A 24,347-nucleotide genomic window follows, 5' to 3' on the forward strand; every position below is an offset into this window, starting at 1 on the left:
AATGATTAGATCTGTCTCTTTAAGAAAGTGAGGGCGGGAGTTTATTTGCTGTTTCAGTTTCAGTTCTAGTCTGAGGAGAAAATGTTATAATACTGTTATGCTGTGTGCTGGAGGAAAAGAGGAGACGAATAAACTACAGTTAAAGCTTACTCTCTTAAATTCCTTGCACCGTGTGGACGTTACAACTGGCGATGAGGATGGGATACAATCACCTGCTGCTGTGAGTACTGACCCCTGCTTTACCGCTTCACATGCCAGCACCACTGAGAGACTCCATCATGGCTGAATACTTGCACACATTCCCACAGTTTAATATGACTGATGTTACAAATCTCTCTCATAACTGGAGAAAATGGCTAAACCGGTTTGAGAACTTTCTGGAAGCAATAGACATAAAGGATGAGAAAAGAAAGAGAGCTGTGTTCCTGCATTGCGCGGGCACAGGAGTCTATGACATATACAGCACATTACCGGCAGCAGAGACAGACACGTATGGCAACTGCTCCAAAGCTCTCACTGACTACTTCAACCCTAAACAAAACATCAGATATGAAAGATACAAGTTCAGGATTGCTAAGCAGCTTCCAGAAAAATCCATAGACACCTATGTCACCCGGCTAAAAGAACTAGCACATGGGTGTGCATTTACTGACGTAGATGATGAAATCCTAACTCAAGTAATTGTCACCTGCTCGTCTAATAACATAAGGCGTAAAGCTCTGCAGCAGGATCTCTCTCTGAATGATTTACTCAAGATGGCCCGTGCTATAGAGATAGCAGATCATCAGGCAACTGCAATGGAGAATGGGGATAATTTACATGTGCATAATCTGAAACATAAAGTGCACAAGGCAAGCAAGCCCCGAAACAGAAGAAATGTTATAGATGTGGACAAGATTTCCCTCACCACATGAATAAATATCCAGCTATAGGACAAACTTGCAGTAAATGTGGAAAAAGGAACGATTTTGCAGTTGTCTGCAAATCAACGCCCAACAAGTCTCCTCTGCCAATGACAAAGCCTGCAAATATAAAAATGGTAAATCAAGATATAGAAGAAATGTCTGTGGCTGAGAACTATATGTTCACGACTTCTGTCACTGGCTCAGTGCATTCTCCATGTATTACACTTACCATCTGCAACACGGATATCACCTTTACGAGTCAATAGATACAGGAGCTTCAGTGGATATCATAGACAGCAATGCTTATGAACGATTGAAAACAAAGCCAGTCTTACAGCAAGTGCATACTAAAATCTTTCCATATGGATCTAAAACACCTCTAATCATAATGGGACAATTTGAATCTGAACTTAGCTATAAAGAAAATAGGCAGAAACCCACTTTTCACACATTACAAGGATCAGGAGGCTGTTTTCTCAGCTATCACACTGACTTGAAGCTAGGACTCATCCAGATTATTCATACCATAACCGACCCTGCAGACCTGGATGTACAAGCCATGGTGAACAGTTTTCCCTCCCTTATTAAGTGGATTGGGGAAATTAAAGGAGCCTCAAGTGCATCTTCATGTGGATGACAGTGTTCATCCAGTAGCCCAGGCTCACAGGTGTATTCCATTTCACCTGAGAAAGTACCACGACTGTAATGGGGATCTCCTTAGATTTCGTGGTATTGATATGCTTGATATGAACATCCGTGGGGGAAATATGACCAGGAGATTAGCCCAATTAGAATCCAGGTGGATATGGACTCTGGGCACAGTCCATCCATCTGGACTCAATGAAAATATTAGTTATGCCCCATTTATATAATCTTGTCCCATCTTGTAGTAGTTGCTAGCTATAACCCAGCTGTCACTTTCCCCATACTTTTTATTCTAATTATATTGTTTTTATTGCTTTTTTTTTAGTATTTATTCTGTCTTATGTGCACACATTTCATCTGAGGAGGTGTTGGAAGTGACGAGAAATAGTCCCATATACCCTGGATGAAGCATGAAATTAATCAATCCGGATAACATCATTAGTTATATAGAGTCTATACTGTAACAGTGTTCTTATGATGTTGATATGTACTTATTATAACACTAGACTGTGGCCCGATTCTAATGCATCGGGTATTCTAGAATATGCATGTCCCCGTAGTATATGGACAATGATGATTCCAGAATTCGCGGCAGACTGTGCCCGTCGCTGATTGGTCGAGGCAACCTTTATGACATCATCGTCACCATGGCAACCATTATGACATCCACGTCGATACTGTGCCCATCGCTGATTGGTCGAGGCAACCATTATGACATCATCGTCGCCATGCTGTGCCTGGCGGCCTCGACCAATCAGAGACGTGGGATTTCCAGGACAGACTGTGGCCCGATTCTAACGCATCGGGTATTCTAGAATATGCATGTCCCCGTAGTATATGGACAATGATGATTCCAGAATTCGCGGCAGACTGTGCCCGTCGCTGATTGGTTGAGGCAACCTTTATGACACCATCGTCGCCATGGCAACCATTATGACATCTACGTCGATACTGTGCCCATCGCTGATTGGTCGAGGCCTGGCGGCCTCGACCAATCAGAGACGTGGGATTTCCATTATGACATCACCGTCGCCATGCTGTGCCCGTCTCTGATTGGTCGAGGCCTGGCGGCCTCGACCAATCAGAGAGGCAGGATTTCCAGGACAGACAGACAGACAGACAGACAGACAGAAAGACAGACAGACAGACAGGCAGACGGAAAAACCCTTAGACAATTATATATATAGATTCTCCAGCGATACATGGCAGTGTATTATGTATTATGTTTTGAATCCCTTTTGTATATATATGGGCACGTATTTGAGGGTTTAGGAAGGAATTGGGTGCATTGTCACTTACCACGCCACTTGGTTGTAGTTATATTAATTATGTGTGTTATGTGCATTGTGTGAATGTACGTTATGGTCTCCACATTTCTCCCTCAGACGCGTGCTGGGTCCACTCGCTGCTGCGCCTACTTGCTTTCGGCGTCTGGTGATGTGGTAGGGGCCCGTCCCGGCCCCGCCCACGTTGTGACGCCGGCGCTGCCGCTGACTGGGCAACGGCGCGTGTCACATCCGGGGGTAGGAACGTAACTTCCGGTTACGCGGCGTACGACGCTGCAGCCGGGTAATATAAATGGAGGAGACAGTGTGTGCATGACAGGCCCCTTGAGAAAGGAGTCCAAAACGCGCATCGGGGCAGACGCGCTGCTGCGGGTGTTGCGGCATACCCACCACGGTCGGCCTAAGGTAATTACTGGAGCACTTGCAATATATATGGTTCCTTAGAAGAGTATTACATCTCGTATGGTGGGATATAGCCGCATGTGGGTGGAAGATGCTACAGTGGCAATGCTGAAGTTATCACATGATGATCTACTATCCTGGTCAGCTTTAAGATATGGGGTATTTATATGACCAAAAGGCGGTTGAAAGTTGTGTCCTGTGCACAGATTATGTATAAAGTTACTTATTAGTAGCCACTAGTGTTGAGCGATACCGTCCGATACTTGAAAGTATCGGTATCGGAAAGTATCGGCCGATACCGGCAAAGTATCGGATCTAATCCGATACCGATACCCGATACCAATACAAGTCAATGGGACTCAAGTATCGAATGGTATCCCTGATGGTTCCCAGGGTCTGAAGGAGAGGAAACTCTCCTTCAGGCCCTGGGATCCATATAAATGTGTAAAATAAAGAATTAAAATAAAAAATAGGGATATACTCACCTGTCCGGAGGCCCCTGGACTTTACCGCCATAACCGGGAGCCTTCTTTGCTTAAAATGCGCGCGTTTAATGGTTTCCGTGACGTCACGGCTTGTGATTGGTCGCGTGCCGCCCATGTGACCGCGACGCGACCAATCACAACAAGCCGTGACGTAATTTTCAGGTCCTGATGCCTAATTCTAGGCATTCAGGATTTGAAAATTACGTCACGGCTTGTGATTGGTCGCGTGCCGCCCATGTGACCGCGACGCGACCAATCACAAGCCGTGACGTAATTTTCAAATCCTGAATGCCTAGAATTAGGCATCAGGACCTGAAAATTACATCACGGCTTGTTGTGATTGGTCGCGTCGCGGTCACATGGGCGGCACGCGACCAATCAGAAGCCGTGACGTCACGGAAACCATTAAACGCGCGCATTTTAAGCAAAGAAGGCTCCCGGTTACGGCGGTAAAGTCCAGGGGCCTCCGGACAGGTGAGTATATCCCTATTTTTTATTTTAATTCTTTATTTTACACATTTATATGGATCCCAGGGCCTGAAGGAGAGTTTCCTCTCCTTCAGACCCTGGGAACCATACACTGAAAACTTCCGATTCCGATTCCCGATACCACGAAAGTATCGGATCTCGGTATCGGAATTCCAATACAGCAAGTATCGGCCGATACCCGATACTTGCGGTATCGGAATGCTCAACACTAGTAGCCACCCCTTGTGATAGATAAAGATACACATACGTATATACATTGGCTGTGTGTCACCCGCAGCTGTGCGTCTCTATGGGTGATTGTGATGAGTGGGAGGTTTTGTCTCTCTTTGTATACACCTTGGTAATGTTTTTAAAATGATGTTTTTCAATAAAGATTGTTGTTTTATTATCTAATTATGGCCTTATGATCATCTTTTCTTAATGTGACCTGAGAAAGAAGGTAGAAAAGGAACTCCAATTACTCATGGATGATGATGTCATTGAAACGGTTTCTGGTCCCACTCCGTGGGTCTCTCCACTTGTGATAGTTCCAAAACCAAAGACTCCAGAGCAGGTGAAACTGTGTGTTGACATGCGCCTGCCCAACACTGCTATTCAGAGGGAAAGACATATTTCACCCACAATTGATGACATTATTCATTTATTAAATGGAGCAACCGTTTTTTCAAAGCTCGACCTCAATAAGGGTTATCATCAATTAGAATTGAGCCCAGAATCCAGATACTTAACAACATTTTCCACCCATGTGGGTCTCAGAAGATACAAAAGATTGACTTTTGTGGTCTGCTCAGCAGAGGAAATTTTTCAAGATACGATAAGGAACGTCATTCAACACATTCCAAATGCCTTTAATTACAGTGATGACATACTTGTTTTTGGGAAAACTCAAGCTGAACATAATCGTGCTCTATATGCTATCTTTGAATGTCTGCTCTCTGCTGGACTCACTCTAAACAAAGAAAAATGTGAATTTGATAAAAATTCATTGGAGTTCTATGGTCACATTATCTCGGCGGAAGGAGTACGACCTGATCCCAAGAAGGTGGAATCCATCAGAGCAACTTCAATTCCACAGGATGCCAGTGAAGTGCTCTCTTTTCTTGGAATGGCAAGCTACTGTGCTAGATACATTCCAAATTTTTCTACAATCAGCACTCCATTAAGGGAACTTACGAAACAAAATTGTGTTTTTCAATGGTCCCAAGACTGTCAGGCATCTTTTGAAACAATTAGAAACGAACTCTGCTCAACAACCACCATGGCCTATTTTGATCCAGCTCTTTGAACCGAACGGATAGTGGACACAAATCCAGTGGGACTGGGTGCTATTTTAGCACAATACAAGGATGACAATCAAAGTCCCCACATCATTTCTTATGCAAGTAAAAGCTTAATAAGCACTGAAAGAAAGTATTCGCAACCTGAAAAAGAAAGCTTGGCAGTCGTCCGGGGATTTGAACACTTTCACTTATTTCTCTATGGAGCTCCCTTCACTATTGTCACAGATACAGTAATCAAGCTCTCATTATAATTTTGGGAAATCCCAGAGCTAAAATGCCGACATGGATTGAACGATGGGGTCTTCGTCTACAGGACTAGAATTACAAAATTGTTCACAGACCTGGAAAATACAGCAATCCGGCTGATTACCTCTCAAGACATCCTACGAATGATGATTTACCTGGGCATTCCTCCATTGAAGAATACATACATTTTGTTGCAGCTCACGCCATGCCAAAAGCACTTTCTGTTGATCAGTTTGTGAACACAACAACAAGTGACAAGAGACTCTGTGCCTTAATGAAAATTATTCAAAATAGAAGGTGGCATGAAATTCAAAAGAAAAAATTTCCTGATGATGGGATTGATTTGAAGGAGTTAAAACTATTTTCAAATGTGCTTGAGGAATTATCAGTCACTGAAGACAAACTCATCCTTCGCGGCACCAAACTGGTTGTACCTAAGGCCTTGCGCAACCTAGTCATACAGATAGCACACGAAGGTCATCTAGGAATTGTTGGCACAAAAAAGTTACTCAGAGAAAAAGTGTGGTTCCCAAATATGGATAAATTGGTGGAAGAGAAGATTAGACATTGCTCCACTTGTCAAGTAATTACTCCACCATCAACTCTAGAGCCATTACAAATGTCTCCGTTACCCACTGCTGTATGGGAGGAAGTGGCAGTCGACATATATGGACCATTACCCAATGGCCAATACATTCTAGTAACAATTGATGAATATTCTAGATATCCTGTTATTTCATTCATTTCTTCAACGTCTGCTAATAGTGTCATACCAGAACTGGACGACACATAGAACTGGACGACACATTCTCTGCATATGGCATTCCAAGAGTGGTCAAAACAGATAATGGACCTCCATTCAATGGACATGTGTTTACACAGTTTTCTGAATACTTGGGGTTCAGCCACAGAAAAATCACACCTTGCTGGCCGCAAGCTAATGGAATCATAGAACGTTTCATGCACACCATGGGGAAACAAATCAAGGCATCTAGTCTGGAGCACACCCCACTGTTTCAGTCACTATACAAATTCATGCCCAATTATCGCAATACAACACATTCCACCACTAATGCTGCTCCATCTCATCTAATGTTCAGCAGAACTCTTCGTATACGGATCCCTGATGTGACCAGTCATCCCTTTGGCATTGTACAATACCTATATTTCTTTGCCATATTTGTGCATCATGAATTGTGGTATGTGTTAAAAGGGCCCATGAAAATCTGAAGCCGGCCTTGTCCCCACGCCGTTATTAAGCCGGGGGCTTGATGTCACCGGACAATACAAAGATAACTTCAACCCCAAAAATATGAACCCCCACTTTCCACCGCCACAGGGCAAGTGGGAAGAGCCAGGCAAAGTGCCTGAATTGGCGAATCTAATAGATGTGCCTTTTCTGGAGCAGCTGTGGCATGCTATTTTTAGGCTGGGGGGCCAATATCCATAGCCCCTTACCAGCCTGAGAATACCAACCCCCAGCTGTCAGCTTTAGCTTGGCTAGTTGTCAAAATTAAATGATTATAGACAGCATGGAGACCTCTCTATTCTTGATAACCAGCTTTGCTAATGCTGACAGCTGAGGATTGCAGCCCACCGCTGTCAGTTTTGCCTGGCTGGTTATCAAAAATACAGAGGAACCCACGTCAATTTTTTTTTACATTATTTATAGCGCAATTGATGGGTCAATTGATGAGACTTTTCCTGGTGTTTTCACCTAATTCTAGCTATTTTTGCAGTTTTGTGCCTCTTTGAAGGTGTTATCCGTGTGTTTGGTTTTGTCTCCCGTTAAAGTCAATGGGGTTCGGGTATGTTCATTGAATCGTTCGTTGAACATCGGGACATTCACGAATCCGAACCAAACAACCTTGAAAGGTTCTCTAATTTCTAACTATGATGCCTGGGATGAGAGACTTGTGTGAGGAATAATAGTGGGGAGACAGCCCCATGTTTTTATGGTTCCTTGTTGGAGGGAAGAACCACCAAATTACTGGAGGTAATAGCCAATCCAGCCATGGTATGTATGGGCAGGGTGCCAACTCCGCTATGTACATGCAGAGAATGTAGGTCAAGGAGACCTAGGTCTGAATACCAGTGGTTGGGAACCTATTTTTGAGAAGGCATGGAGTCTGAGCTGGATAATGCCGCATTGTGCCAGTTGCATTTGATATGAGGAACAATTTCATCTTCCTGAGGGCCAAGGTTCGAGTGGGTCAACGACCTATTTGTCTTGGACTCCTCTACGGTTATGGCCAAAGTTGTTGTTTTACCCGTTGTTTACTTTCTTGTGCTTGTTATGAATTCCCCTGCTTGATAAAGAGATACTGCAGGCACAGAAGGTTAGTAGACCCTCAGTCAAGGACTGAACCTCATCCAGTGTGTACATAGTCCCTAAGGGACTATGTGCGTGTTTATCCCTTAAGGACAGGAGAGGAGTTAAAGGACTGCGTCCAACATCCTAAGGACTGATGAGGGGCAATAGACTGTGCACTTGCCATAAGGGATCCACTCAACCGTATATTGTTTGTTCGAGGGCCTTGCTCAGAGGGGCCAAAGTAACCCAAAGGACTCAGGCCGGCTTAAGGAAAATGCAAAGGACTCTGATGGTCGTAAATTCCAGGGTCCAAACTGAAAAGACGAGTTCAAACAAAAGGAAAGAAACATTGTCTGGTTTAAGTAATGTGTAGGAGATTGGCTTAGAATCTTCTTTAGTATCAGGTTTAAGTAATGTACAGGAGGATGACTTGGCATTCTTCCCAAGCATCTGGAGAAGGGGAAATGTAAGGACATGGACATACTGCCCACATTCCACCTGGAAGAAATGTAAATTGCAGTGATGTATAAGGTGAAGTGTGACTTGTGTTGATGATGATAATGTGTGTAGTGTGACAGCAGGGATAGTTAGTCCAATCTCAATCGAAGATTTGAGCTGTTAAAACATTTATAACAACATAGAAAAAGTAGAATGCAAGTGCACAGCGATCACCATATAAAAGCCTTTATTATGAATGGCATTGAAAGACAAAAAGGTACAAAAATGTAAAACACATTAAAATAGCCAATAGGCCATTTATACACAAATCTGTGCCTATAGGTAGATTACTTCCTATCCTCATATGCTTGATACATTACAGTTCACAGGATTTCCAGCAAAGAAAATAAAAGCTTAGTTTATACTGACCAAGAATGATAACCAAAGGAATATGAGCAATTTGCAATGCCAAGATACCAAAAAAGAAATATTCCTCAATTATAATTAATAAATTTAGTGATATGCATCTCAGAACATAATGACAAACTAAGCACAGATAACCATTAGATTAATTAAACAAATAGGGCAAAATAAATATAACTAGGAACCAGTGAATGAGGCAAAAATAGCATGAGGAAAGGAAATTCCATTTGTTTCACCGCAGCTGTAGCTTCCTCAGGGGTAAGACTGAGTACTGGTGCCAGATAATGACCCTTATATACACAAAGAATAGAATAATACAGTACATAATTTCATTACCAGGTGTAGGAGGCAGACGGATTAAATCAATGGGTTATATCAGGTTGGAAACGTGTAATGCGCATGCATGAACTTAAAATATAAATAAAGTTGATTTCAGGTTGCCATTTCACAGGAGTGAACACCCTATATTGATAAAATTAGCATGAAAGATTAATTGCATATGTGCAAACAAGTGTCAAGGTTCATAGAATTATCAAGGCGCATGCGCGAGCGAAACATTATCGGTAAGAGCTTCGCATATGCACAAAACATGCGGACCCCTTGTAATTTGTAGACAAGCTGTGCATACATGCAAGAATATTCATACAGAATATAGGAATGTTCAGTTGAGCTATAGCGCATGCTCGCGAAGTACAATATGAGATCGACAAAGTTATTCATAAGAGAAGGTGGAGTATGTGAAAAGCTCTGCGTCACTAATGATTTGTAAGAAGACTGCGCATGTGTGATAAGAAACTCTTACATATGTAGAACGTCCAATTATTCCATAGCACAGATTACAAATCAAACACTGATGTGAAGAAAGATACATGTTTAAAGAGGAACACATCAGAGAACAATGGAAAATGGAGTATATCCATACAAAATATATATGTGGAACATTCAGTAGATCTAGAGCACATGTGCATACGATACAACATTGCATCCTGGGCAGAAGTAGCAGATAAGTGAGAGATAATAATAGTTCAGGAAATATAAGGTAAGAAACACATATACATTATTAATGTCAAAGAGATAGAGGGAAGGGATCATCACATCTCTGAATAATCCAATATAATATACCGCATTTTGCGGATTATAAAACACACCAGATTATAAAATGCACCCCAAATTTTGAGGAGAAAAATAGGAAAAAAAAAATTTTGTTACGAAAATGGGAGTGGTGGCTGCGGTGAATCAGAGTCCCAGGGTCGCTGCTGGAGGAGGCAAGCATGGAGCGTTGCTGAAGTCCGCAGGCTGGGATGAGGGGGTGTTTGGATGTGCGGTGTGCTGCTTCGGGGACTCTGTCGACATTTTGTGAAAGCCCAGAGCCTCACTTACATAGTTTACTATGCGGTGGACTCCGGGAAAATGGATGTCGGGGGCGGCGCATGCGCAGATAGAGATCTCGGCACCAAGATCTCAGCGCTGAGATCTCATCTCACGAGATCTTAGTGCCAAGATCTCCATCTGAGCATGCACCGCCCCGGCAGCTATTTTCCCAGAGTCGACAGCATAGTAAACCATGAAAGGGTATGTGCACACATTGCGGATTTTTCTGCGTGGATACTGCATATTTTGTGCAGAATTTGTGAGGATTTCGCCTGCGTTTTTACACCTGAGGATTCCAATAATGGAACAGGTGTAAAACACTGCGGATTCCGCACAAAGAATTGACATGCTGTGGAAAATAAACAGCTGCGTTTATGCATGGAATTTTCCGCAGCATGTGCACAGCGCATTTGGTTTTCCCATAGGTTTACATGGTACTGTACACCGTATGGAAAACTGCTGCGGATCCACAGCCAAATCCGCAACGTGAGCACATACTCTAAGTGTGGGGGCTCTGGGCTTTCACAAAATGTTGGCAGAGGCATCGCAGCACCGAACAACCACAGCAGTGCGCCGCACATCTGAACACCCCGTCTTCCCAGCCTGTGACCTGCAGCACTGCTCCACTCTTGCCTCCTACAGCAGCGACCCTGGGACCCAGCTCCACTGCGGCTGGTAAGGTATATCCGCATTATAAGATGTACCTCCATTTCCCCCAAAATTTTTGGGAAAAAAGTGCATCTTCTAATATGAAAAATACAGTAATATATAAGGTATAAGGGACATTATAATGGCATATAAATATAAGAAATATTATTGGTGCAAAATCCTATTTTTATCAAAGGAAGTTCAAATACAGAGCTGTAAGGCTGTGTGCACACATTGCACATTTTTCGCATTTTTTCGCTATAAAAACGTGAAAAAAACACATACATTATGCGTCCCATCATTTAGAATGCATTCCGCAATTTTTGTGCACATGATGTGTTTTTTTCCACGAAAAAACGCATCACGGTAAAAAACGCAGCATGTTCATTAATTTTGGGGATTTTTTTGCGAATTTCCCACTATATTATTGCATTGGGAACCTCTGGAAAAATCCGCAAAAAAACACCGCACCAAAAATGCGGTAAAAACGCGAGAAAATCAATCAAAAAACGCATGCGGATTTCTTGCAGAAAATGTCCTGTTTTTAATGAATTTGTCAAAAAAATAGAAAATAGCTGCTTCCATGTGTGATTTCTCTGATGTTAACGAAAATGTGGTATGTGAGTAAAATGTACTGGACATGAAAATGGCTTCCTCTCTATACGAATTCTCCGATATGCAACAAGGCTTGCTTTATTTGTAAAATGTGTACTACATTCTGAATGTGAAAAATGTTGTTTTGTTTTTTTTAATCTGTATGAATTTTCTTATGTGAGAAAAGAGTGGAGCTGTCATTAAAACATTTCCCACATTCTGGACATGAAAATGGTTTGTCCCTTGTGTGAATTCTCTGATGTGTAGCCAGGTTTGATTGGTTTCTAAAACATTTCCCACATTCTAGACATGAAAATGGTCTCTCCCCTGTGTCAATTCTCTGATGTGTAGCCAGGTTTGATTGGTTTCTAAAACATTTCCCACATTCTAGACATGAAAATGGTTTCTCCCCTGTGTGTATTCTCTGATGTACATCCAGGTGTGATTTGTTTGTAAAACATTTCCCACAGTCTGGACATGAAAATGGTTTCTCCCCTGTGTGAATTCTCTGATGTGTAGCCAGGTTTGATTTGCTTGTAAAACATTTCCCACATTGTGAACATGAGAGTGGTTTCTCTGTGTGAGTTCTCTGATGTCTAACCAGGTGTGATTTGTGTGTAAAACATTTCTCACATCCTGAGCATGAATGTGGTTTCTCCCTTGTGTGAATTCTCTTGTGTATAATAAGATATCCTTTCTGAGTAAAACATTTCCCACATTCAGAACATGAAAATGGCTTCTCCCCTGTGTGAATTCTCTCATGTATAACAAGATGTGATTTGCTTATAAAACATTTCTGACATACTGAACATGAAAAGGATTTCTCTCTTGTTTTAGTTCTTTCATGTTGCATATCTTTTCTGTTATTTTTACTATGCTTAACAGTCTGTGATGAATCAGAAGACAGGCCTTGTTGAAAAGGATCAGTTGAAAGCTTTTTGATGTGAAGATTTGGAGGTGGATCCGGGATAGGGATCTGCTCTTCATCCGAATCTGGTGCGACCTTGCGATCTTGTGTTTTAAAATGTGAAAATGAAAGATGTTTCTCTGAGCTTCTACAGCCATCTGACAAAAATAAAATGGATTTTAATTTTTTCTTCAATAACAGAGAATATTATTTCTTACAATATTAGATATTTTAAAGCAATTCTGTAGAAGCATTTCTATACAAATTGGGGTAAAATTCAATTGAGGAGAAAGTTGACATTAACCCCTTTCCAACATTGGGCATAATAGTACGCCGATGTCGGACTCCCTCTCTTTGATGTGAGCTCCGGTGCAGAGTCCGCATCTTTTCCAGGACACGTCAGCTGTTTTTAACATCTGTCATGTGCCTCTAACAGCCGCAGGTGGAATTGTAATCCACCTGCGGCTGTTAACTAGTTGAATGCCGCTGTCAATCTCTGACAGAGTCATTTAACTCGCGCTTCCGCAAGCGTGCCGGAAATCCCGTCTATCAGTGAACCTGTCACTGATATTGCGGGTTACCGATGGGTTGGCATGACAACTAGAGGTCTCCTCCAGCAGACCTCTATGATTGTCACTGCCGGATTGCTATGAGCAATGCCCGATGCAAGTAGGCAATTCTGCTACATACAGGTGATCTGATCATCGCCTGTATGTAGCAGAGCCAATCGGTTTATGGCAGCTTCTGGTCTCCCATGGAAACTTTTAAAGCATGCCAAAAGTAGGAAAAAAAAAATTATATTATATTATATATTATATATATTATATTATATTATATATATATATATATATATATATATAATATCACACACATATTTGGTATTGCCACGTTCAGAATCGCCTGATCTGTCAATATGAAAAAAATAACTAACCCATTCGTTAAACATCGTAACAAGAAAAAAGTCAAAACACCAGAATTATGGGGTTTTTTTGGTTGCCGCAACGTTACATTAAAATGCAATAACAGGCAATCAAAAGATCATATCTGCACGAAATGGTATTAAAAATGTCAGCTCAGCACCCAAAAAATAAACCCTCTCCTGACCCCAGACCACGAAAAATGGAGACGCTACGGGTTTTGGAAAATGAGAATTTTTTTAACAAATTTTAGAATTTTTTTTCACTACTTAAATAAAAAAGAACCTATACATGTTCAGCGTCTATGAACTCATAATGACCAGGTCAGTTTGACCATTTAGTGAACATGGTAAAAAACAAAAAACAACTTTGAGATTGTACTTTTTTTTTTTTTTTTTTGCAATTTCACCGAACGTGGATTTTTTTTCCCCTGCTTTCCAGTACACGATCTGTTAAAACCAAGGGTGTCGTTCAAAAGTACAACTTGTCCCTCAAAAAACAAGCTCACACAGGCAATTTTGACCAAAAAAAAAGTTATGGCTCTGAGAAGAAGGGGAGCTAAAAATGAAAATGCAAAACCAAAATTACCTCTGGTTGTTAAGGGTTAATAGATGTCAAAGCAGGGACTAGTGTAATATGTTTGGTCACCAGGTTGTGCACATTCAATAGTTCACTTCTCTGTAGCTTTGTCATGGGTTCAGGTTTCTTTGTGCCCTTCGGCAACCGTCCCAGTAAAACATTTAGTGAAGACTCATGATGGCTCATATAAGTCAGTGATATAAGATGTCCATCACATACAATAGATATCAGACCACATGAGCCACAGCTTTGCATTAAGTGCAATGCTCTGGTGCCAGATATGTTTTTGTATTTTTTTTTATGTTTTTGCAAAGAGTTTGCGGCTTGGTTTTGACCTGGATTCTGGTTCCTCTCATCATCTGTCTCTCTAGCTGAAGCTAATCCCCATAATGTGACTTTTCTCTTTTGCCTGCCTTAATTGCAAATTGTCTCTTCAGAGAGGAAGAGGACTAGAACTCCAGTGTCACCTATTGGAAGTAGCAATCCTAACAGTCAATGTCGACCCTTTAACGAGCCTGCCTTAAATGAAATGCTGCTATCTTTTGTCCTAAAATGCATCTTACCTGCATCCCTCTGCTTAGCTGTCCACCTGCCCAACTTCTGTGTATGACCTAATTATCTATGATTATCAGTGTAAACTTATAGTCATTGACTATATTGCAATTTATGTCCTGGGAACTGCCTGTATCAAAATAAAAATCCTTGCATTGGGGTTAAAAAGTGAACAGCAGGGGCGCTTTGGACTGTCTGGTTTTGTCACTACCAAGCTAATAGCGTTTTTTTTCCACCTTGCTGGTAAGTACAATCATAACAATCAATGTACTCTACTAATAAGGCCTCATTCAGACATCAGTGATTTTTCACATATGTATAAATGTCATCATGATTTTATCCAAATTTCCTTAATGTTTGGTGAAAGTTTCAATTTTTACCATCAAATTCTCATCAGAGATTTTTTAACTATGGTAAAAGAAATTGCTACTGACTGCAAATCATGGACATCCCATGAACTAAGTACCGCTGCCATCCGTGTGCTGTCCATTATTTTTAAAGACCCATAGTCCTGTGTGAGGTGCATTTCTGTTGCATATGACACTCCAAAAAAAGCATTGAAAACTGTTTCTGTATTCACTTATCCATAAAACATTCAATGCTCTGAGGTACATTTCTGTGGTATACGTCAATCCAAAAAAAGTGTTGAAAAATTTGTCTGGATTAAATTAGTCATCCATACAGTGTAACGTGCTTAATGGGCAAGATTCTCAAGGGAGTGACTGGTGGAATTTCGGAGCCAGAGCAAGCTGGCGCAACAGCGGAAAAGGCAGGAGCCTGTGGTATGGAACTGGCTGCTTTCCCGGAAAAAAACCAAACCCGAACCCAGGCCGCAGCCTTCACCACTGGGGACCAGGGCTGGAAATACCGGATTACTCACCGGTAATGCTCTTTTATAGAGCCCACGACAGCACCCACTAGAGAGAGAGGGGATCCGCCCCTAGGAACAGGAAACCTACAGAGAGATAAAAGGGGTGGCCCCCCTCGCTCCTTAGTTGTTTTACAGAGAATAGGAGGAACCGCCGCCAGGTTTTAGTTAATAGGTTCAGACATATATACATATTTACAACCTTATACTATATTATTCCATTATTTACACCTCCTTACCAAGGCACCACCTGCAACTAAATAAAGGAAAAGGGAGGGATGTGAATGGGTGCTGTCGTGGGCTCTATAAAAGAGCATTACCGGTGAGTAATCCGGTATTTTCTATTCGCCACGACAGCACCCACTAGAGAGATTTACAGAGACTATAAATTGGGTGGGTTAACTGAGTCAAGAACCGAAACCCCAAAGGTTAGATCAGAAGCAGCAGATAGGTCTAATCTATAGTGCTTATAGAGGGTATTAGGCGAAGATCAGGTTGCAGCTTTACATATAAGGTCTATTGGCACGTTCGCCCTTTCTGCCCAGGAAGTCGACAAGGCTCTTGTAGAGTGTGCTCCCACATGCATTGGAGGATCTCTTCCTCTAGCTTTATATGCTAAGATTATGGCATCTCTGATCCAGCGTGATAGCGTGTTTTTTGTGACTCTGGAACCTTTGGTTTTACCCTGAAAAGACACAAAGAGAGCCCTACTCTTCCTCCAGTCCCTAGTCCTTTCTAAATAGGCTAGCACAGTCCTTTTTACATCTAGGGTATGAAGTCTTACTTCTTCTGGAGTCGAGTGGTCTTTATAAAAGGTAGATAATAAGATCTCCTGGGATCTATGAAAACTAGTGACTACTTTAGGGAGATAACAAGGGTCCGTCTTCAAAATTATCCTATCAGATGTCACAGATAAAAAAGGAGGATCAATTGATAAGGCATGTAGATCACTCACTCTTCTAGCAGATACCAATGCCACTAATAATATCGTTTTTAATGAGATGTTCTTTAATCAGGCTGTATGAAGAGGCTCAAACGGGCTCCGCGTCAAAGCATCTAGGACTAAAGTTAGATCCCACTGAGGCACCTGTGGTATATCTATTGGTTTTGACCGCTCACATGCAGATATAAAACGAGATATCCATCTATCACCTGCCACATCATAACTGAAGAGAGCTCCTAGAGCTGAAACTTGAACTTTCAGAGTATTTACAGAAAGCCCCAATTCAAGCCCTTTTTGCAAGAACTCTAATATTGAAAATATAGGCACCTCAGAAGAAAGTTGTGTTGTATGAAATTCAAGAAATTTTCTCCAGACCCAGACATAGATTTTGGTAGTAGAAGGCTTTCTACTCTTCATGAGGGTATCTACAAGCCCACTAGAAAAACCTCTTAGATTTAATAACTGCCTCTCAAATTCCAGACAGTCAAATTCATGCCCTTTACCCGAGGATGGAAAAACGGTCCCTGAGACAGTAGGTCCCTGGTCTGAGGCAGAATCCAAGGGTCTGTAATTGACATCGCCCTGAGCCATGAAAACCATGGCCTTTTGGGCCAAAATGGGGCTATCAACAGAACTCTTGCCCCTTCCTCCCTTATTTTTTTTATTACTATGGGCAATAGATTCCATGGTGGAAATGCATAAGCCAGGTCGAATGTCCATGGCACCTGAAGGGCAGGCATCGAATATGTCCGGGTTGTCTAGTCTGTACAGAGAAGCAAATGTTTTGACCTGACGGTTGGACCTTGTTGCAAACAGGTCTATTTGAGGTATGCCCCACCGGGTTGTTATCAATCTGAAAATTCTCCTGTTGAGCATCCATTTCCCTTGATGAAGGGTGTGACGGCTGAGGAAATCGGCACGAAAGTTGTCTATGCCTCTGATGTGTACTGCTGATAAGGACAACAGATGATTTTCGGCTAACATCATGATGTCTGATGTGACTTCCATGAGAGTGTCTGACCGTGTACCTCCTTGATGATTCAGATAGGCCACCGCAGAGGTGTTGTCGGAGAGGACCCTTGTGTGAGAGCCTCGTAGCTGGGGAAGAAAGTGGAGTAGGGAATAATATATGGCTTTTAATTCTTTAACATTAGAGGATTTATCAGATTCTGATCTGGACCAAAGACCCTGAACCACCTGATCTTGAAAATGTGCCCCCCAGCCTTCAGGACTAGCATCTGTGGTCACTATACTAGAAGGAGCGATAACCCATAGTACCCCTTTCGACAGATTTTCCCAATTTAACCACCATGTAAGGGAGTGTACTACTTCTGACGTTAGAAAAACTGTCTGATCCAAATGTCCTTGACTTCTAATGTCCTCCTGTAATATACATTTCTGGAGCTGCCTGGTATGAAATTGTGCCCATTTAACTGCAGGGATACATGAAGTCAGTGAACCTAGCAACGACATGGCACTTCTCAGTGACATACTACGTTTTTTGATTGCTAAGCCCACTTTGTCAATTATGGAAGCTTTCTTATCGTCAGGCAACCAACATACTTGGTCAACTGAATCCAGAAGGAGTCGTAGAAATTTTTGACAAGTGACAGGTTGGAGTCTGGATTTTTCCCAGTTGACAATCCAGCCAAGCGTTTGTAAAGAAAACGCCACTTCCTCCAACCTTTGCTCACACTGTAGGGCATTTTTTCCCACAATTAGGAGATCATCCAGATATGGAATGACCAGTGTGTCTTTTAATCGCAGAAAGGACATTACCTCCAACAGCAATTTAGTAAAAACCCTTGGAGCCATAGATAGACCAAAGGGCATTGCTCTAAATTGTAGATGACGAACTTGATCATCTATCAACACTGCTACCCGAAGAAACTGCTGGTGTGACTGGTGTATAGGAAGATGGTAATAAGCATCCTTAAGATCCAGTACTACCATGTAACAGTTAGGAAATAAATTTTTAATGGCTGACCAAATGGATTCCATTTTAAATGCTCTGGGCTTTATGAAGGTGTTCAACTTTCTCAAATTAAATATAGTTCTAAAGGATCTGTCAGGTTTAGTAATCAGAAACAAGGGGGAGTAGAACCCCTTCCCTATTTGAGATGACGGAACCTCTATTAAGACCCGTTTGGCCAAAAGGGGCTTAATTTCAATTTCCAGTGCCTGTTGCTGTAGTCTGGATTTTAGGGAAGCGAGAAGGAAGGAATCCGGAGGCGTTCGGATAAAGTCTAGGGTGAGGCCTGAAGATATCAAATTTATAGCCCATGGATTAACAGTTATCTTCTTCCACTGATTAATAAATCCCAGAAGTCTACCACCCACTGGTGGAATAGGGTTCTCGGAATTTTTCTGCTGGCCTGAAGGGACGCTTGTTGAATAAATTGCCCTTCTGCCTGAACTCTTTGTTTCTCCATTGGTCCTTAAAGCCTCCCTTCCTGCCAAATGATGGCTTCCTGAATGCCCTTCTGTAAGAAGGAACCAAGGGATTAGGAAACCCCTTCTTCCTTTCACCTGCCTTAGTGAGTATATCATCCAGAACGGCTCCAAAGAGGTACTCACCCTGACAGGGTATGGCACACTAGACTGGGCATCCCCCTTCCAGTTTTTTAGCCATAATGCTCGCCGAGCAGTATTGGAGAGGTTAGCTGTCCTGGCCGCCAGGCGGAGAGAATCTACTGAGGAATCAGATATAAAAGCCGCAGCACCCTTAATCAAGGGAATAGACGCACGTAATTTCTCCCTGGATATGCCACTCTTGATATTTTGATCCAGCTGCTCTAGCCAAACTAGCATAGACCTGCTAGTACACGTGGCTGAGATTGCCGGCTTGATGCAGTGACACAGGCTTCCCACGATTTTTTAAGAAGTGCATCTGATTTTCTATCCATGGGATCGGATAAAGAACCTGCATCCTCCACAGGTAAAGAAGAACGGCGAGATGTAGACGCAACAGCCGCATCAACTTTTGGTATTTTAGCCCAGGAATTCAAATCCTCGTCATCGAAGGGGTAGCGTCTCTTACAGGATATTGGCACAAACCCCTTTTGTCCCTTACTCCATTCTTTCTTAACAAGGTCTTTTATGGCCTGGTTTACCGGAAATACGTGGCCTTTTCGCTGAGAGAGACCCGCAAACATAACCTCCTGTGGCATTTGGGGTTCTTTTGACTCAGACAACCCCATCGTACTCCTTGCTGACTTAACCAAGTTGTTCACGCCATCAGTTGGAAAACAGACATAGTCCTCTTCATCTGATGAACCAGACAGCTGAGAGATATCTGAGTCAACTTCCCCACTCTCTGCTGATGTGTCAGCTTTAGGTGAGGATACTCTCCTACTTCTCTTTTCAATATTTACGGAGGGATCACCTCCCAACGACTGAAGTTCTTCCCGAATCATTAGCCGTATCTCATTCATCTTAACGGACTCCTCCGCAAGGTGTTATCTATACAAGCCTGACACAGTTTTTTAGAATAAGAGTCAGGCAGGGGCTCGGTACATATAGCACACTGTTTGTGCTTGGTCTTCCCTGTCCTCTTTGCCTAAAGAAGAACATAAGCAGAGGAAACCAATATAAGCTTCAGCGAAGCCATATATACACTTACCCAGAAGTATATTTGTATACCGGCTGCTGGGTTGTTCGCTTTGCTTGGGGTGTGGAACGGGACGACTTCCTTCCCGATTTGTCAGTGGAGTCACTCATTTTAGAGTGTCCACTACTCCTTTTTCTAGCATCACCACTGGGTACTAGTGGCTCTTCCATAGGGTGCTCACAGACCTCCTCTTGGGACGACATAATGGCACACTGTCTGCACTGCTAAATGAAATTTATAGTGCAGGAAATCCCAATACACACCCCTTCCTGCCGCTGTCTTTTTTTTTTTTTTTAATCTGCACATAGACTTCAGTATAGCGTCAGGGGGCAATGGGACCGCCTAGAGGAATCCAATATGGCGGTTCCCCCGGAAATGCAACGCCGACCTCAGAGGTTCAGTTGAAACTACATCCGGGATCCGGCTGTACTGCGCATGCGCCGGCGTCTCTGCGCTTTGCCGGCAGATTTCAGAGAACGCTACACCCGCACCAAGTCGCCACCATACCTGAGGGACCGGGGGGAAGCCGACACACTGCTACTCAGCGCTAAATCACCCGGAGGGCAGTCTTACCTGACCCAGGCCGGGTCGGACCAGGTACATGCCGCACTCTTTCGGCCGTCCCAAACAACGATGTCCCAGCAGGGAGATCGTTGTTAAACTTCAGGCCTCGCAGTCGGCCGCAGCAGATGAGGGGGGAGCCAATAGGAACCCCCGACTCTGTCCACCTGCTCTGGAGCCCCTGTCGCTCAGCAGAGACGCACAGGCGGCATCCAGGCGAGTTTTCCTCTTCTTAAGTAACTCCATAGAGTCTTCTCTGTGGGTTCCCCTCTAGGAACAGGAAACCAACTGAGGAGCGAGGGGGGGCAGCCCCTTTTATCTCTCTGTAGGTTTCCTGTTCCTAGGGGCGGATCCCCTCTCTCTCTAGTGGGTGCTGTCGTGGCGAATAGAAAAAATGCTATCGGGCTGCAAGGTACCGACTGTTGACATCCCACGGGAGTTCGTTACATATGACCGGCAGCAGAGAAAGGGGTCAATTGAAGAGCTTGGGACGCATCATCACATCTCATTCAACCAGTGAGCAGTAGAGTTGGAACACTTTCTTCAAAGGCTGTGAGAGCTCATGACTGGAACCCTCAAAATGGATGGGCATCATCACTGGTATGTGGTGGGTGTGATCTGAGAAAGAAGGGAGCTGGGTGAACTCTTCTTGAGAACTTAATGGGCCTAGGAGAGGCTCCTTGAGACAGTTTGAGATGGGACTACAACCCCTTAGAGATTGTACTGTCCTTGAGGTTAACCACCTCCCATGCGGAAGCTGGCAATGATGCAGGTGACACAGGAGGCTGTCACCCAATTCAACATGTCGGGTGCTCTGGCACTGCCCGAAGCCCAGGCACCTGGGAATTGGGTTCTAGGAAGCAGGCAAAAAAGGAGAAGAAGCAGACACCTGAAGAGATTTACCTTCTTATATTTTTTTCCTGGCTGTGCACAAAGTGCAAATCATTTATGAGTATAGGAGCACATAAACTACACATTCAAAATATTTACCTTACATTTTTTTCTGGATTAAGTCATACAGTTTAATGTGGTTACATGACAGTGCTATCTAAAATGTAAAAAAAAAAAAAAAAGTTCATCCATACAGTTTAACGTTCTATGTACTATTATGGTGAGTTTAAAAAAAATGCTTGGTCTGGTAGAGTTCACAAAATATATTTTTGTCACAAAAATTGGCTTTTCTCATATATACTCTATAACTTTGCTTGTGTGAAATTGATTGTTTGAAATAAAAACAAACAAACAAACAAACAAAAAAAAAAACACGAAATTGGCCTGCTACAGGTGTAAAATTTGGCCCCTCGATACTTGGTCCCCAGCCATCACTATTTCTCCCCGCCTTGTACCAGATCATGTCCAGAAACATCATACGTGCCCTTACCAACGCAATTACTGGGAATATCCACTTAACGACCAACAAGTGCTTGTGGTCAGAGATGCTAAATTTCCCTGGCGACACACTGAACTTTGTGGAGGCTGGAACCGAGTCTCATTTTGTCATAGAATATGTGCTACCGAAGCAGAGGATTGCTGGCGCTACTTCTACCAGGATTTACTCCACCTCCTACACCGGTTCCTGCACCCCCTAATTCTCAATCTTTGATGTACTATTTCAGAGGACGTCATCCACATCAGCCAGAAGCTGGAAGCTCTTGATCACTGCCCACAGCAAAGCGGCAACAGGCTCTGCTGAAACTAATTTTTTGACAAGACAAACCACACACCGCGGCAGAGTTATTAAAAGCCCAGGCAGATCTGTGGTTCTCGTCACTAAACCTACAACCAGGCATGGTCGTATGTGATAATGGGCATAACCTGGAGGCCACTGTTAAGCTTGTCAAGCTCACACACATACCATGCTTGGCCCATAAACTCAACTTAGTAGTTCAGTGATTTCTGAAAACCTACATAGTTTTTCCATAACTTCTAGTCAAGGTATGCGGAGTCAGTGCCCAACTTCCACAAGTCAGCTATAGATGCCACCGCTCTGGCAGTGCTGCAGCAGCTCACTAACTGGTCTACAACATGACCACGCACTGAAACTTCACACTGTACATGGTGGCAAAACTTTGTGAGCAGCAGAGGCCAGTTGCGGAATACCAGCTCCATCACACCTGTCAGTATTCTCCACGGCCTCCGCACAACTCAAGAGTGGGCATGGATGTCTGACATTTGTGCGGTTCACCAAGACTTTGAGGACTCCATAAAGATGGTCAGTGACAATGACCCCATCATCAAAGCAACAATCCCACTTCTGTGCCTAATTAAACAGTTGCTGCTGACAATTAAACATGAAGCTTTGCATGCGGACCATGTGGAGATGGAGGAACACATGGACAGGGAGAAACTATCCAGGCAAGCCTCACCTCATCTGCACAGAGTGGATTGGGAAACAATGAGGAGGTGAAGGCTGAGGAAGGAGGAGGAACAGGAGCAGGATGATATTGCAACAGAGGCTAGTACCCACACAAGCTTCATCCCATCTCTCCTATGTGGATGGGCTTTAGAAGGGGAATGAGGAGGAAGAGACGGAGGAGGAGGGGATGGAGTTGAAGAGTAGTCCTCATGGTGGAGACAGGGAAGTTTTGGCTGTAGGGACCTTGACATATATGGTTGACATTATGTACCGTTGCCTTTCCCATGACCCTCGCATTACATTCATCTTGGCCAAAAAACAAAAAGAATACTGGTTGTTCATCCTGCTAGACCCACGCTATAAGGAGAACTTTGCATCTCTTCTTCCTGAGGTGGAGAGGTCTTCTGAAGTGGTGCTATACCAAAAGGAAATTGTGGGAAATGTGTTGAAAAAATTCCCCATCAGACAACACTATTAGCAGGGGGCAAGCTTCATTGCCCAACAAAGGAGGAGAGGGAGAAACACACCAGGTACAGAAGATGCAGAGATAATGTCTATAGATGACCCTACTTACAATTTTTACCTGGCTTTGCACTTTGAGCAATGCCTTTATGAGTGTAGAAGCACCACCACTACATTTTGTTCACAATATTTGAATGAGGCATTTCAGTTGGTGCCTTCAACGGTGTATGGAAGACCCAGCATGTAATGGTTGGTAGGATTTGTAGTTTGTGCATAGCCTTTATGAGTCTAGGCGTACACTACATTACGATTTGAACAGAATGAATATGAGGCCCTCCTTTATGTCTAATACAGGGTGTTTCTAAGTCTGACTCCTTAATTTCACCACTTCTTGCTTCCTTCATAAAATTACATTGACAATTTTCTAAAAAAAAAAAAAAAAAAGTTTAAGTTATTACACAGCACAGAATGTTTCTTAACTTTTTTTTTTTCTTGTAAACTTAAATTTCTTGCTGATTTTGAAAGTGGAGTTAAAATGTGACACCATTGTTCTTAGTAGCGATCTGGGAGTCAGAGATGCTGCTGTCATTTTCACTGCCCCCACACCTCTTTATAGGGTGTGCCGAAAAAATACTCGGATATTCCATTGACTACCATTTTATGCTACTCGAAACAAGCAGCTGAGTATTAGAAATAGCTCGGTTTGATTAATAAGTATCCGAGCATTTTAGTGGTCGCTTTTCTCTAATCTTTGTGACTTTCTTGTACACACACACGCAGTCCACAACAACATAAAAATATGTGAATAGCATCACAGACGTCAACAACGGACATCTGTATGAGACCTAAGACGGATGTTCTGCAACCAATGGTGCATCAAGATCATGGATTCTCTCAGGGGAAGCATGAAGTGGCCGAACAAATGAAATCTCACAAAGAATCCCCTTCCCAACCAGGTGATTTTCTGATTTTTTTTCTTCTCTCCGCTTCTTTAACCCCTTCACCCTCGAGCCTGTTTTCGCCTTCCTAACTAGGCCGAATTTTACAATTCTGACCAGTGTCCCTT

The sequence above is a fragment of the Ranitomeya variabilis genome, chromosome 4 (assembly GCF_051348905.1).
Source record: "Ranitomeya variabilis isolate aRanVar5 chromosome 4, aRanVar5.hap1, whole genome shotgun sequence".
Taxonomy (NCBI): Eukaryota; Metazoa; Chordata; class Amphibia; order Anura; family Dendrobatidae; genus Ranitomeya; species Ranitomeya variabilis.